The following is a 16,783-nucleotide window of genomic DNA, read 5'->3' as shown; positions in this document are numbered from 1 at the left end:
AAGAACAAATGTTGTGTCAAATAATTTACATCTGGCCAAGTAGAGTTCTGATGAAACCTTCTCTAACGAACAACCCTTGATCTTCATTATTCACAGTATGTTCCGACATGCCGAATGAAGTAGCTAAGAGCAGATTTCATTTTTTCAATTCAAAAACAAAAACGTAACATGAGATATAAAGACTTGGTTAGCTGATTGGCTAAATACTTTTAATCCTCCAAACGCTCCATCTCTGTCAAGTTACATAAAGGCCATTCATGAGAAAAACAAATGTGGAACACATAAAAATTCTATATACTTTTCTTTTTAATAAAAAGAGCCTATTTATCATGAAATGTCAATACCACAAAGACAACAGAGTCTAACTGTGCGTGGTCCCAGAAGACTCTCCATGGGATTAACATTGCAGTACTAAACTTTATAATTGTGATATCTTCACAAGCTGGAAATGCGACAAGTGGTATGCAGTAATGTGTATTTTAACTAAACAACACCATGAAATTTCACTAGCCAGTCACGCTAGTGACTTTGGAGACTTACTGGCCCAGTTGGACTTTCTTAGCCACTTTTTCTCACACTAGGTCACATGTCCAGGGTGCAGGAATGGAAATCCATACTGGTCAAAGTCTTAGAATCCTCCATTTCATTCCAGACATGTTAATTTGGGGAAAGATCAGTCGGTGTCTCCCATCAGTGCGGTGCAAGAGAAACCTGGACTTGTCAGGTCATAATAGACATGATCTCTTCACTGACATCAGGAACTGTTAGAGCTGTCAGTGTATCTGGTTCGAATCCAACGATTGCTGTGTGGAGTGGTTATAGTTGAATGGCCACTTCAGGGATGGTCTGCAACAACAGTGTTTGATATGTCTGTACAAGAGGCACATATATGTTACAGTCAGATTGTGTAAAAATGACTACAAATTTCAATCATTTCATGAAATTACTAAGAGGATCACTCAGCCATTTTGTTACAACAAACACTATACTTCAGACATTTTGTGAAATTTCATTCCATCTTTAGAGGACATGAAATCACTGAAATATATTGATTGTTGACTGAAATTTGTAGTAATTTCTTGAAATGACTGATTTCACAATCTGACTGTTAACACACACACACACACACACACGCACGCACGCACGCACGCACGCACACACGCACGCACACACACACACACACACACACTGTGGAAATTAAAATACTTACTACCTAGATATACCTCAGTTTCAGTCATATATATATATATACTGTGCACTTAAAAGATAGAGTGGGATTAAGATCTAATTATAACCTTAGGAAGGCTAACAATATTATCTTATCTTTATATGATTCCTTTTTTTCATCAAATGTAAGAATGTGGAATGACCTTGACCTTCATTACAAAGTTTCAAGTCGTACTTAAAGTGCAAGCAGCCTGTAGATTCATCATATTACTTTGTGTGTATTAATATTAAATGTGCTAATTCCAAAGTTGAGATATATGACTAGTCAGTTAAATATTGATCTGAATCATTTCAGCATGAAAGATTCTGCTTCCTGTTATTGAGGCAATGCTTGTGAAAACTCACATCACAATTACACAATTACCACAATTAACACAGTTACAGTCTTGGATGTAAAAGCTATGTGTGATTGTGGTCAACTCACACCATATCATGTCCTATTAGAATGTATACTGTAAACAACAACTGATGTCTTGTGCTGTGAGTTGACCACAACCCATCCCAGGTCAGTGGGGTGGGGTGGGGTGGTTTTGTGGTGTGTCAGCTAATGCAAGAAACATACCATTTTGACACTGATTTTAGTTTCAAGTTAGGGGTTACACACAGTAATATATGGTACATTTTCACAAGCATTTAAATGGCACAGTAACAGGAAGCAGAATCTTTTATGTTCAAAGATTCTCCAATCACATTGTCATTGATGTTATTTGGAAGTCCTGATATGACCATTTGACAGAAGGAATATATTGTCAAATGTGTGCAAACTTTTGCTCATCAATCAAAACATTTTGTGTCTCTTCTCTATTTTTTTCCTGAGATGTATATAATTGAAAATGCAAATATGTGAATATATTGGGTATTTATAGTTGGATAACTTGTCCCCAGTCCCTTTCATATTTGTGAATAAAATGTTTAAATCAACCAAAACAGTTACAAAAAACTCTTTAGATAAAGATAAAGAAGATACTTTCAATTTGATCCACTTAATAATGATATGGTTCAAACTTAGGCTTTGATCAGAGCTAAGTGTTAACCTGAATTGTGTGGAACAGAATGACAACAATAACTAAAATCTCTAACCTTAGTCCTGATCCCTTTAGTCCTGAGGTCATTTTGTCGTCACAAATTGACACCAACCTCAGCACCCCTTTAGGAAGAAAAGGGAGTGAGTTTCCTTGACTTTCTACCCAAATTTGAACTGATTACATCTGTTCATCAAAATGTGAGCTCCTACCAGTTTCCCCTATCACAACCACATACAAAGCCATGTCAACTATTCAGCTAAAAAAATTGCAAACTAACAAGTGAAACAGAGAATTGCACTTGACATATCTTCTGTTATGGATTGGTCAAATTTGAAAATTTCTTCATTTCCATCACTAAAAATAGTCAAATCCTTGCTGAGACCTTCAATGCAGCAATCCTGATAAAACAACTTTTGGATAAGTGTCGTGGGATACTCTTTGAAATCTTTGTACAAAGAGCATGCTCGATTGAAGTTGTGAAATGTAGACACCAAAGACTGAAGCTGCTGGAACGTTGTTCACTACAAAGGGAAAATGACTGGTGGAATTTCAAAGGTGGACATCATCCCCTTGTCTTACAGCCTTGTGGCTACTCATTGTCACTCGGAATCTTTGTGCAAAGGCTTTAATACAAAATGGAATGGCAGACAAGTAATAATTAGCAAGTGAACAAGAAAAAGGACCCATCCAAATACAGATTAATGAACATGAAGACGAGGTATCAGTTAACATGGTACCTTATTCCTTGGTGATAAACATCTTTATACAATGCCTAACTGACTGGATATGGTTTTAAGCCGATTGCTACAACAATACCACGACACAACAATACCAGAGGACTACAGAAATTCACTCAAATGCACTCATGTGGGGTATCAAATCTGGACCTTAGGCATGTCAAGCAAACACTTTAACCACTAGGCTACTCACCACCAACATTAAGCTTAGGGCAAGAAATGAATTATAAAGAATATGTTTCTATTAGTGAAAACAAAACAATTAAGTTTTACATAAATTTGAATTTGGCCCTGAAATTATAAGATGGATAAATACTTTAAATTATGAAAGAACATCTTGAGTCATCCATGGCCAACCTGGTAATCCATCTGACCTTTTTTCAAATGAAAGGGGGTGTAGACATGGAAAACCTCTATGGCCGTATCTTTTCCTCTTTGATGCTGAGATTCTTGGTTGCATGATAAGAAATAGTATCAAAGATAATGAATATAAACTTGATAAATATGTTGATGATATCACTGAACTATTTCTTGATGGGGCTGAAAAGAGATTGTATTCTGCTATTGACACAATTGATACTTTTTACAAAATGTCAGGTTTGAAAAATAATTCTGATAAATCAAAAGCAATCTGGATTGGATGAAAAGCTAAATCTATTGCTAAATATGCAATGATCGGAATGATGGTGAATTTGATGTACCAAGTATTAAATTTACACCACATCTTAAAGATTTATGGGTAATCTACAACAGAAAAAGACTGGAAGAGATTAATAGACTCTTAGCATCTTTGAAGAAAAAGAAATTTAACATTTATTGGTAAAATAAGAGTGATAAAAACTCTAGCAATCTCCAAATCGGTTCATATTTTCAATTCCTTGCCCAACCCACAAGCAGAATTTATCACTTCCTTTGAAAAAATTATTATATTTAATTTGTTTTGAATGAAAATAATGATAAAATAAAGACGAACATAATCAAAAACAACTATGAAGGAGGAGGCTTGAGAATGAATAATACTAAAACATTTATCAACCCTTTGACCATATTTCAAAAAATGTGATAAGGATAATCCATGCAAAATACCTTTCAAAGAAAAGTTTAATTTAGGGACAAACTTTGAAACTTACATTAAGATTGAAAACCCTTTTTGGCAGTATGTGCTAAAAGGATGGCAACTATTTCACAAAACCATCATACTGATCCAGATAACATCAATGAGATTCTATCACGACCATTCTGATTTAATCACAATTTGAAAAATTCACTAAACAATGTAAAAGAACTATACATTTTAAAAGAAATATATGGTATCTAAGGTACTTTTTCAGATAATAGGTATTTACTACATATATTACCTGGGCCCTTATTCTCGAAACGTTTGTAGCCCTAAGAATTCTTAACTTTTATCGTAACCAATGTGTTAAGCTACGAACGTTTCGAGAATAGCTAGCCTGACTCTTAGAAAAATACTCTTAACCACTGTCATTTAATACCAGTCTGGGATTTAAATATTAACCAATGCTAGATCTGTCTCGAACTTTTTATGATAAATTTTAAACTTATTCCCAAGGATATACACCCCAATATTTAAGTGGCAGTTGTTATTCCCTGAAACAGACTTTGATTGGAAAAATATATTTACAGTATACAAAAAAGGATTGCTAGACAAAAAGACATAGATTTTCAATACAGATTTCTTCAAGGTGCTATTTATACAAAAAGAGAATTGCTTAAAAATAAAACAGTTGATAGCAGTATGTGCTGGTTCTGCAGTGATTGAAATGAGAGTGTTTGTCATGTGTACTGGGAATGTCAAGTGACACAAACTTAACAATTTATAACCAATACATATTCTTTTTAACATCCAAACAACATCTCCTGGATTGATTAGCTATCTAAATATGGTTAAAATGAGTGAAAATGGCAAAAATGGGTGAAAAATAATTATACTTTTCAAACTTCATCCGAAAATCCAAGTATGAACAAGATTTCTTAGCATATGCTTGAATTCTACTGTGTCAGCAACAAATTGAACGACTTCTATTGAAAATGTGACGCTATATTTTCAATGTGACTGCAACCATAAGAACAAGCTTGTATGGCAATGATAAAATATAGGTAGAAGTTTCACATGAATAATAAATAATAAAATCAGTTTTTTTTACATATTTCATGTCAAGACTTCTTTTACAAATCACCAGCAAATAGTTTAAACAAACACAGAGTAATATCCATTCATAAGAACACTACCAATAATTGACATACTGACTTGGTAAAGGTTTTCCTAATTTCTCAAATTACACATTTCTCATTTTCCAAAATGCCCTGATTATACCATATGCCATGAACAATGATCAACTGTGGTCAAGAGACAGTCTTCAAATTTGCAGCAATTCCACTATAGAGATGCATTTCTTTGGCATGCCATAAACCAAAGATTGTGAGTTTGAGTCCTCCTTATGTATAAGTATAATGTGGAAAAGCAGAAGTGAAGCAGTAATCAGACGTTCATAACAGAACCAGAATACTGTTCTAAGCATCTCACCCACTACTGTGCCTTTCGGCAGTGAGGTAGCATAGTGATTATAGCTTTTGTATGTCCATATGGGTTTAATTTCCACATGAGTGCAATGTGTGAAGCCCTTTTCAAGCATCCCCATGCTGAAATATTGCTACAAGCAGTGAAAAACTATCTCACTCACTCACTCTCTGTCTTGATATGGGACACAGAGAAAAGACAGTGTTCCTCGGATGCACACAGACAGTGAATGAAATGTTGACAGGGCTGATTAATGGCATTGTTTCATGGAGGTTATAAAGTCCAGTGATAATCAAAAGGTGTGTCTGTCAATCAACTGAAAGAGATCGATGGATCTTCCGTTGTGCAGGCTGGTGCTACAATTAGACGTGTTGGGACAGTCCAGACGCATATTTCACCATTTATTCATCATCATTAATCAATAATGCAGATCATCAATTGCCAATGTCTGTCATCAATATCAATCTTCCTACTTGTGATCAGTCATACACCTTACCGTGTGTGATTCCAAGAGGTACAAGATTCCAATCACAGATCCCCAAGTCTTTCTCCACTAAATAGTTCTGAAAAATATGTACACAATGACAAAAATGGCAGATAAGCATTGATGGCTTAAGATAACATTTTTCTCTAAATAGCTGGTCAAAAGTTCTATAAACTTACATATTACATGCACTCTGACCTGATTTTTAACAGCTCCCATTGTGTATGGCTGTATATCAGTAAACCATGAACTACTGGAAAATGAAACAAAAACATGATTTAGGTGACCTACTTGAGTTTAAAGTCACATGTGACCTCCAATTACTAAGATCCTTGACTAGTATGTCATCATAATCTTACAAAATAAAACTTTGGTTCTTATGATCAGTTCCTAACATATGTCCAGCAGTAAAACCAACAAAACGGTCATTCAGAGCCAGAGGTTTTACAAATAAGACCAAATAAAAGATTAGTTACATCTTTAAAATGCATGTAGAAGAGGAATGCAGGAGAGAAAAGCAAGATTTATGGATGTCAGTAGCACCACATTTCAGTGTGTATGCTTGCTCCTTCCTGACCTTCATAACACTAGGCATGAGACAAAAAATATGAAGATATGATATATGAGTGCATTCTCAAAAGGAGCGAGTGAGTGAGTTCAGTTTTATCCCACATTCAGCAATATTCCAACTACATGGAGGCATTCTGTAAATAATCAAGTCTGGACCAGACAATCCAGTGATCAACAGCAAGAACATTGAACTACACAACTCTGTTACAATGACATGAGTCAACCATGTCAGTGAGCCAGAATACCCAATCCTGTCAGTGACCTCTTGCGGCAAACATGGGTTGGTGAAGATCAATTTTAACCCAGATCTTCACAGTCTGTCTCTCAGGGAGAAAGATTCATACAATAATACACACTTGGAGATGGTCATGAAGAAATGTGTGTTAAGAACTGTATGATGCATTATGGATGACGAGTTCTTTGCTATTATATGTTTTGGTATAGATGCTAACACTGGAATATCAATACACATTGTGTATGTAGCTCCACAATGATTATTTATCCCAGGTACACCATATATCCCATTATCATTCTAAAACTCAGTTGTGTGACAACTGCATGTACAGTGATGTTGAAACCTTTTCCAAATCAAAGGATAGGCATGAAAATATTTAACAGCAGTCTGTTACTCAATTTTCAACTAGATATGATATGTTCAAATCAAGAGGTCTGTTTTGAATCTGAACAGCGTGCTTTTTCAGTTTCTTTACCCTCTGTTTCAAAACCAACGGTAATCTGAGAAAATGAGAAAAAAAGCATGCATATTAGTTATTTACCCATTCAATTATTCGGTACATTTAGAACACAATATCTGTTGCTAACTGCTGCAAAAACACTTATTGTTCAGGAAGAATTTCTCTCCTCAACTTTTCAGCACAAACCCAAGGGTTTAAAGTCAAATGATCAGCTCACAAAAATCAAGCCGTAAGAATTACATCACAAGGCAGATGTTCAAAGGCATCATTCAGCTGGTCAATTTGTGTGAAAACAAGATATGTTCATAAGAACAGAAATTTGGCAAAGCTGAAGAATTCTGGCGTAGAATTAACTCTGCAGAATGCATCAGTATAACGAGAGACGATGCTTCATTAACGTCACTGTGTCCAGAACTGTGACTTCAGTCTGTGAAAACCGTTTCCATCATCATGTCGTCAAATAGCACTTTGGAAATGAAAACTGTCTTTATGTCATACAAAATGTACGTAATTTGCAATTATATCATACTATAATTTCATCCAAGTGAAAAGAATGTAATTTGCTTGTAAATTCCTCAAGTGGCAATCATTCACCTTCATTAATAATTCATTGTTAAACTGATGTTGAAGTTGATGTAACAGTTCAACATCAGCGTGGCTCCAAGCTTCTACTTCCAAAGTTTACCAGCATTATTCTACTAAAGGGAGAAAATGAGATAATTACATTTTTTCTGTTTGTTGTCAGCAACACTGCAGCAGTATGACAGTGCTCTAGAAATAATGAATTTCAGGACCAGACAATCAAGTGATCAACAGCATTTTCTTTTAATACCATTTTTCTTCTGCCAATTCATCCTGAAACCAAATGATAAGAAACAGAACAAATTCTTCAGTGATCACTACAGATGAACATACCAAAGAGTTTCATGTTAACTACTGTCTACATAACTTAAGGTATCCATTATTGGGCAGCTTGAAACACTGACTTGCTTAACATCTGTCCATTACAACAGTGATGAGGAGCACTCGGTACAGCATCTATTTCCATCTATTATCTTTTTTTCAGAAAAACGGACACTAAATTATCAAAATTGCAGTTATTTCATCCAAACTAATATTTACAGAACAACTTGACAACTGACGGATGGGAAATGAACAATATTTGTCCAATAACCTCTGCTATCAACGTCAATCGACATCCGACCACCCAAAGATAACCTTCATTTTTTTCCAGGGTAAATAAACACCTCATTCATGAATGACTCACGGTATATGTCTACTTACAGAGAATTGTGATGGTAAAATAAACAAAAAATAGCTGCAAATAAACAGAAAAAGATAAAATATCACGATAAGAAGCATGATTTGGAAAACGTTTTTGGAAGACTATTATGTAGCTGGCGGAGATTTGTTTGAGAAGGTAAAATACTGTTGAAATTGCTTTCTCGTTGGCAGCATTGGGATTGCTCTGCACAATTAGAGCTTTTGTGCTAAACCAAACACAAATAAGATTCGTATCACGACTGTTGTCAGTTTTATAGGATTCAACAATGTCTGTTGTTGATTACGAGCAACTTTTTCACATTAGCTCCAGTCTGTCTGTGTACAAAACCAGATCAGCCAATCTTGTGTCATCAGAACAGCATGCTATATTCATCTGAACATACAATCATGCACTGCCCGACTGGCATTTTAGAAATTGGTGAGTAACAATGAAGGCTAGATGCTTATGGTTGATAACTCCTTTGTTATATTACAGTGTAACATTTTGGTATTGATTCTTGATGGTGTCCATTATGCCACCCTTAGTCTCCTGCTGTTTTTGATGCAATCTGACAATCTGAAATCTGGAGGACATACTTTTGTGAACATACATTATGAACACACAATGCCATTTAGAAAGTGGTCAAATGTAACCTACATCAGTTGTCCAGCTTTCATTTTTGAGGAAGTTGTGCAGGCTGAGTCGGTTAGATGGCTGACTTGGTGCACTGGCGACAGGTGTTAGTTGATTTTGAATGCCAAATGGGACTCAATTGAACAAAACAACTGGAATTTGTACTTTACAGAGAAAGAGTAAATATAAATATAACATATGTTACTCATACCATACCGGCATAATATGTCACAAGCGTTTATAGAATAATGCAAGGGCTAAAGCTATAATCTCACATCAATAAATAGACACAAGTGCATAGAAAGATCAAAATATGTGAAAATAAGAGAGGTGTGTGTGTGTGTGTGTGTGTGTGTGCGTGCGCGTGTGTGCATGTGTGTGTTGTCAATCTGCATCCATTGCATGCAATTTGCTGCACAATTGCTGTTTGAAAATAAAAAAGAAAACATAAAATTGGTTCAATTCTGATTCACAATTTGTTCACCAGCTGCAGTCGGAGATCCAGCTGTTTGTTCCTCCAACAATTCCGTGTCTAGTCAAACATTCAAACTGTCTGCGTAAAGACTGATTTATGGATCCATGAAAATATTCTTGGTCTCCAAATGTCTACACATGATTCTAGTTATCAGAATACAGAAAGAATCGATGTAAAGGCTACAGATGTATCAACTTATCTTTATTTTTCTTGCATGATGTAGAGTCTGTTAAACAAGCGTTCACTGTAACATGCAGTGTTGTGTTATGAATTGTAGAACTGGAGTCAGGGCCGGACAATAAATGGTTAAGACAAATGCTTCTTTTATAGTGCTAACCTCCTGAAACTACAGTGGCAATTGCAACTTCCTGATCAATATTGAGGATCAAACTAAGACCATTTGTTCCCCTGTACAGACAATACCCACTGGACCATGGTGTCATCGAGAGCAATTTGTTGATTAACATTGGGGATCAAACCAGGACTGTCTGTTCCACTGGCAAACACACTGTCCACTACACCATAGTGGCAGTCAACAATATATGGCAACTTCCTGCCTGACATTGAGGATGAAACCAGGACTGTCTATTCCACTAGCAGACATACCTATCTAGTTCACCATGGTGGCAGTCTGCAATATACATTTGGTAAAGAATGGATAAATAGTAATTTTGCAAATGATGTGGATATATTCTATTATATGAAATAGATAGACAGTGATGTGCACTGTTAATTCCCATCTCAGATTATATGAACTGTTTCTTGGCAATTTCAGAACTTCATTTTCTTTCAGTTTCATGCTCCAGGGCAGTGAGGCAGCCTGGGGGTTGAAGCATTCACTTGTCACAGTGAAGATATGTATTCCCCAAAAGTGTGAAGACCATTTATGGTGTCCCTTGATGTCAATATTGCCCTGAACAGTGTAAAACTAAACTGACTCACTATCATGTACATTTTTTTGTTGATGAGGGCATGTTGCTTGAACAGGTCCACTGACAGTTACAAATAAATCTGTGGTGATTAACAAATGCCCTGTGTTGGTCATGCTTATAAACTGGCCTTGGGATTGCATTTCATGACCCACAATGCCAAAGTGCAAGGTGAGTAAGACATAGTATTTTTAATGCATTATGCATGGGTCTGACTCACACAGTGTTCTACAGTTTAGTAAACAGTCCTCATGGACATCAGTTAAAACACAGTTATCAAAACAACATTGTTTGTGCAGTTTAGGTGTTAAGGTGGTTTGAAGGATCAAGCCACTGGATTGGATGACCTCATAATCTGATGATTGATAGGCATGTATAACAAACATGCCATAGAGACCTTTACTGTCAAAGACAGAGCAAAAACTGATGATTCACTGACACAATGATGGAGTTAGGGTGTAATTATGGGCATGTTGTTCATACATATGTGCATATCAAGAAAGAATATGTTAACTCCCATAAGCATGTCAATATGTACGACATTATGTACATTTTGCATCTCAGAACCCGTGTGCATATGCATTACATCTATTGTACAGCAACATGCATCAAAACCTTTATATGAAAACCCTTGTACTCAATCTGTATCATGACTATTGTACTGAAACATGTATCTGAACCCTTACCATATGTATCACAACTATTGCATTGCAATATGTATAAAAACCCTTGTACTCAATCTGTATCACAACTATTGTACTGCAATATGTATAAAAACCCTTGTACTCAATCTGTATCACAACTATTGTACTGCAATATGTATAAAAACCCTTGTACTCAATCTGTATCACAACTATTGTACTGCAATATGTATAAAAACCCTTGTACTCAATCTGTATCACAACTATTGCATTGCAATATGTATAAAAACCCTTGTACTCAATCTGTATCACAACTATTGTACTGCAAACACTTTCAAAATCCTTGTATTCAACATATAATATATATAATAATATAATTCAACTATTGTATTGCAATTATTCTCAGAGCCTTTGTATTCAATATGTATCACAACGGTTGTATGTATGACAATAATTGTATAATGCGATATTATTCAGAGCCCTCAAATACAATACGCATCACGACTTTGTATCCAAACCCTTATAATAGTACTACAACTATTGCACAGCAATGCGCACTTTACAACAAATGTTTCATCATGAACATAAAGTTAGGAAGACTTTTCGTGGAAAAAATGTGAGCCATTCCCATTTGTTGTCAATTGTTAAGGATGTAAGCTGTTGTAAGGATCAGTGTGATACTGTGATCCTTACAACATCTAACATCCCTGACAATTGATATTTTTTCTTCGAAATGTCTTCCTGACATATATAACAAGCATGACAACTTCACCAGACCTCTTGTAATATTATCAGAACTCTCTCAAGCCATCAAGGTATGAACACCCTGTGTGATACACAACTAGAGTCATTTCCTGGCAAAGACTCCTCAGTTCTCTACAAGAAGCTGACTGAAAGACCAGTATTAATCTCACGAGTTGAAAGAAGCTGGATTAAAACAAACAATTCATTACCCTCTAACAACATGATCTGAAGGGCTTTGGCTGCATAGTTGTAGAAGAAAAAGTGGCCATATTTATCACATTTGAAAATAACAGGGCTCTTTGATAAGAAATGGAAACAAATACGCTTTGGTTCATAGGAACTTGGGAGGTAATGCACATTTTAATCTCTCCCCCCGAAAAAGGTCACCGTAAATCTCTCACCTGGAACCCAAAAAGAGAAGGGAGATAGAAATAGATCTGGTATGAACAGATCTCCATTTTCAAACAATGTTTGGAGAGTCAATAACTGCCTTGAGTCATCTTTAAAGTATTACAAGAATGGAACAAATATATTCCTTGTTAGCCATGATAAGATACATCCGAATACATGCATATCATCTAGAGTGATACGTTGTGAAGAATAGCCCAAATTGGAAATGCCTAGGGATATTTAAGGCTGAATAAATGATACTTAGAATTAAAATATATAGTCAAAACGTTTTGGGTTTTTTCATCGGAAACCTATGATATTAATAGGAAGTGTTGTCATGTCTCTTGACTGGCTGTGAGGATGTAGGAGTGGTGGGGTAGCCTAGTTGTTAAAGTGCTGAGGACTGGGGCTCGATTCCCCACATGGGTAAATGTGTGAAGCCCATTTCTGGTGTCTCCCGATGTCATATTGCTGGAATATTGGTAAAAGAACTGTAAAACCTAACTCACTGACTGACTGAGGCCTTATAACCAATGCTCATGATGTCAATCACTGGATTAACTGGAAAAATGCTGGGAGTTGTATTCAACAACAAAATACCACTGGGGGAGATCATAATGAGCCCCAACTCTTATGATATTGTCTGCAAAAATGATAAAATAAACATAAAATAAAGTATAATTGATTCTCTATTTTCTTGCTTTGGGTATTTGGTTTGGAATCATCAATAAATCCCTGATGTATAGAATTGGCTTCATTTATGCCACTGTTGGATTCATCAGATGCAAGAGTTTTAAAAATCCTGTTTTTGAGATGAAGCATTGAGTGTTCCTCAACATAGTCATAATGATATCTAGGTGCTAAAAACCTGGGGCTCCTTTCACAAAGCAAACTTTACCAAGGTTAATCCTTAACTCCCATTCCTTAACACTGCACTATGGTTACCATTGTGACTTACGATCATCTTAGTGCTTTGTGAAAGGAGCCCTTCAGGTCATTCAGACTTGATGTGGATTTTCAGATGGGAAATGCATCCATTGGTCTCTCGATTAGCACATGTCATCATCTGAGTGTATGCAATGTTGGTGTGACCACCCACTTTCTTCTAGCCTAAGCAAACTCTGTCGTCTGAAAACAGATGACATCCCCAAAACCTCCAGTCCGATGATACCAATGTTGTTACTGACCAATCACATTGGTGTCTGCAATCTATGTTAAACGTCTACAATTTTGCTCCATATCACAGTCAGGTAATGGCTTTATCACCCTAGTCAAGAGTATCTGAATGTGTTAGGCTATGTTCTCAAATCCCTGGGGAGTACCCAACTAATGCGGTCTGTTTGGAGCAAGATGACTGTATTTAGATTATATTCCATGTCTGCCCACTGGGTGTCAATTTGCTACTGGAGGAAGAGAAGCAAAATGATGAGCCTGAGGAGACACACACATTTTTACATTTGGGAAAAAGCAATGTTTACCACATCCATGGATATGTTCGCCCTTTCACAAACAGCTGATGTTAAACAGGCAGAAAGAGTGCCTGTATTTTATTGGGAAATAAACATACTGTTGTCAGAACAAGAGGAGTGAGTGAGTAAGTGAGTTTAGTTTTACCCTGCACTCAGCAATATTCCAGCTATATGGCGGCAGTCTGTAAATAATTGAGTATGGACCAGACAATCCCGTGATCAACAACATGAGCATTGATCTGTGCAACTGGGAACCGATGACATGTGTCAACCAAGTCAGTGAGTCTGACCACCTGATCCTGTTAGTCACCTCTTACAACAAGCATAATCACCTTTTATGGCAAGCATGGGTTGCTGAAGGCCTATTCTACCCCGGTACCTCCACCAGTCGCCAGAACAATAGGCTTGGTCTCTTCATATGTTCAGGCAACAGTAGGGATGGTGGGATAAGGCATTTGCTCCTCATGCTGAAAACCTGAGCAGATGAGCACATGAGCACAATGTATGAAGCTCATTTCTGGTGTCCCTCATTGCTGGAACATAGCTAAAAGCAGTGTAAAAAGCAATTCACTCACTCACTCAAACTGATATCATACCATAGTACTTTCATACTCAAACTGCAGATTGCACAACTTTATGTTTGCATTTGAATGAGGTTGCACTACATTATATTCACATATGAAACAGTTTGCACAAATGCATGTTCACATTTGAAATAGGTTGCACAGCTTTAAATTCACATTTGAAGCAGATTGCACAACTTCATACAGACCTCTCTGTGTGTACAGTGAACATACAAATGTACCACCTGACCAACAAAGTGCCCAACCACTGGACAATAGTATCCTGTGCTGGCTGATTTGATAGTAGTTCATAAATACATACAGATGATATAACGTGGATGGTGGGGTTGCCTAAAGGATAAAGTGTTCAGTTGTAATGCCAAAGACCTTGTTCACTCTTCCATATAGGTACAAAGTGATATTACTGGCGCCCGTACTGTGATATTGCTAGAGTATAACTAAAAGTGGCATAAATACATATTCACTCTCTCAAGATACAGTTAAAATGATGCAGGGACTCTACTGTTCCTGTGAAAATGGAAATTGTTTTGTTACTTCTATTTACACCTCATTTCAACATAGGCAAAGCCTTCAGAAGAAGTTCTTCCCTCAGAGGAAATCAGTCTACAACTAATTCTGTTTTGATTTACAGGCACAGAAGTGTGACAACTCAAGCATGTTAGACATTGCCTACAAATCAGTATTCCCAGTTGTTAGGAAAGCACAACAGTTTTAATGAGTCTATACTTAGCTATTTGGTTTAATCAGGATCTTTTGGCCAGATATAGAGTTCTTTCTCAAACACAGCTGTGCCCACCAAATACCTTTTGTCAGACTGAGAGCACTGGAAGAGATTTGGAAGAAAAAATGTGAGCAGTTCCTGTTTGTTACCATTTGTTAAGGATGTAAGATGTTGTCAGGATGACAGTATCAGTGAAGAATTCTTGAGATCTGTAACAGACCATGTGATTAGAGCCGTGATTAGGAAAGAAGCAGAGATGATCCACCTTCAGGTGTCTCAAGGAATTCCAGTCTGATGGCAGCTGTCGAATTATCCTCAGGTGAGACAGTCAGACAGGTGTGCATTTTACCCTACATCACTTTCATTTAGAATGGCTGTGTTTTCACAGATCACAAAGAAAAAGTGTCCTTTCTTCATAAAATGGAGCATCTTATCCTTATGCCATCTGATATTAAATTAAGTATTTAGCTCAATAACTTGTGGTCTGATCTGGTTCGGGTAGTCTGTATCACAGTCTCCGAACCATATCATTTTTGCTACAGCCTAGTCCTCCCTGCATTGCTAAAGCCATAAATAAAGTAAGTCTAGATTTTCTCTGATCTGCCTTGAGCCCCTTTTCAATTTAAACGAGTTTATGTTTTCCAGTCATAATTATATTATGTAGACGAAGCATTAGTCTACAGTTCAGTGTGATGTAGATTGTTGAAGATAAGATGCCACTATACAATTCCACAGTTTAAGTGTCCAAGGATAAATATTGTTAGTATTTACAGATTAAAAAATAATGCAGGTGAGAGAGGTTGGTTGGTCCTGACATAGATTAAGATTATCAATATTTGTACCACCACCACCACCACCACCACCACTACCACCATCACTTTTTCATTCACTGACACACACAGACTGCCGCCATATAGCAGGAATATTGCTGAGTGCGGCATAAAACTCAACTCAACTCACTCACTCACTCTGACTGCTGTTTCAATGACTTGTTCCTTTCAGCACAAATCCAGATCCATTTAAAAGACAGACATCAGTTATAACCTACCTAAAAGAATCTCATAAATAAATCAAAATGTATCATACTATTTCACAATAACACTTCTAAAATGTCCACCAAATAGCCAGTAATCGGTCCATATAAAACTTGCAATGTACAAGCATGATCAAATTCATAACTGAACAGAAACATTTAAAGTCACTGTGAAAAAAAGAAGTTTATCCTGTTCACTACAACATTTTATGGTACAGGTGTTGATCATGTCGTAATTGTTAAAGGCATATTCCCTATAAAACACTGAAAGTGATGAGTAAGAGACAAATTCTCATTATGTTTAAGTGGTCCGAGTAATCACAGCTTGTATTAAATATCTTATCAGCAGCCCTCAGGCATCCTGGGGTGAAGGATAAATCAGCATGGATGCGATTTGCTAAAAACCTGCAGACAAAATGATTACGATGATTTAATTAGACATCATATCATGGCGCCATTAATGAAGACGATGAACTTCAAATCGGCAATCTGTTTTGTCTCATAGCAGGAACGCTTTATCAATCTCCACACAATATACACAACTTCAAACAGACCAGCTTAACTAAATACCAAGGTTTTGCGGAGTCCTTCAGACTATAATCCGTCTTTATAACGCTCTT

At 36.5% G+C, this 16,783-nt stretch overlaps 1 long non-coding RNA gene across 1 annotated transcript in view; it reads right to left on the bottom strand.

The window, feature by feature from the left end:
- Nucleotides 1–376: 376 nt before the first annotated feature.
- The window catches only part of LOC137295707 (uncharacterized), a 30,727-nt gene continuing 14,320 nt past the window's right edge, over nt 377–16,783 (bottom strand). The window contains exons 2-3 of the long non-coding RNA XR_010957595.1: nt 6,028–6,094; nt 377–846 (exon numbers count right to left, since the gene is read on the bottom strand). This is a non-coding gene — a long non-coding RNA (uncharacterized lncRNA). The remainder of the gene's footprint in view (nt 847–6,027; nt 6,095–16,783) is intronic.

Source organism: Haliotis asinina, chromosome 9 (assembly GCF_037392515.1).
Source record: "Haliotis asinina isolate JCU_RB_2024 chromosome 9, JCU_Hal_asi_v2, whole genome shotgun sequence".
Lineage (NCBI taxonomy): Eukaryota > Metazoa > Mollusca > Gastropoda > Lepetellida > Haliotidae > Haliotis > Haliotis asinina.
The sequence above is the reverse complement of the archived record's forward strand: the minus strand, read 5'-3'. Positions and strand labels throughout refer to the sequence as shown.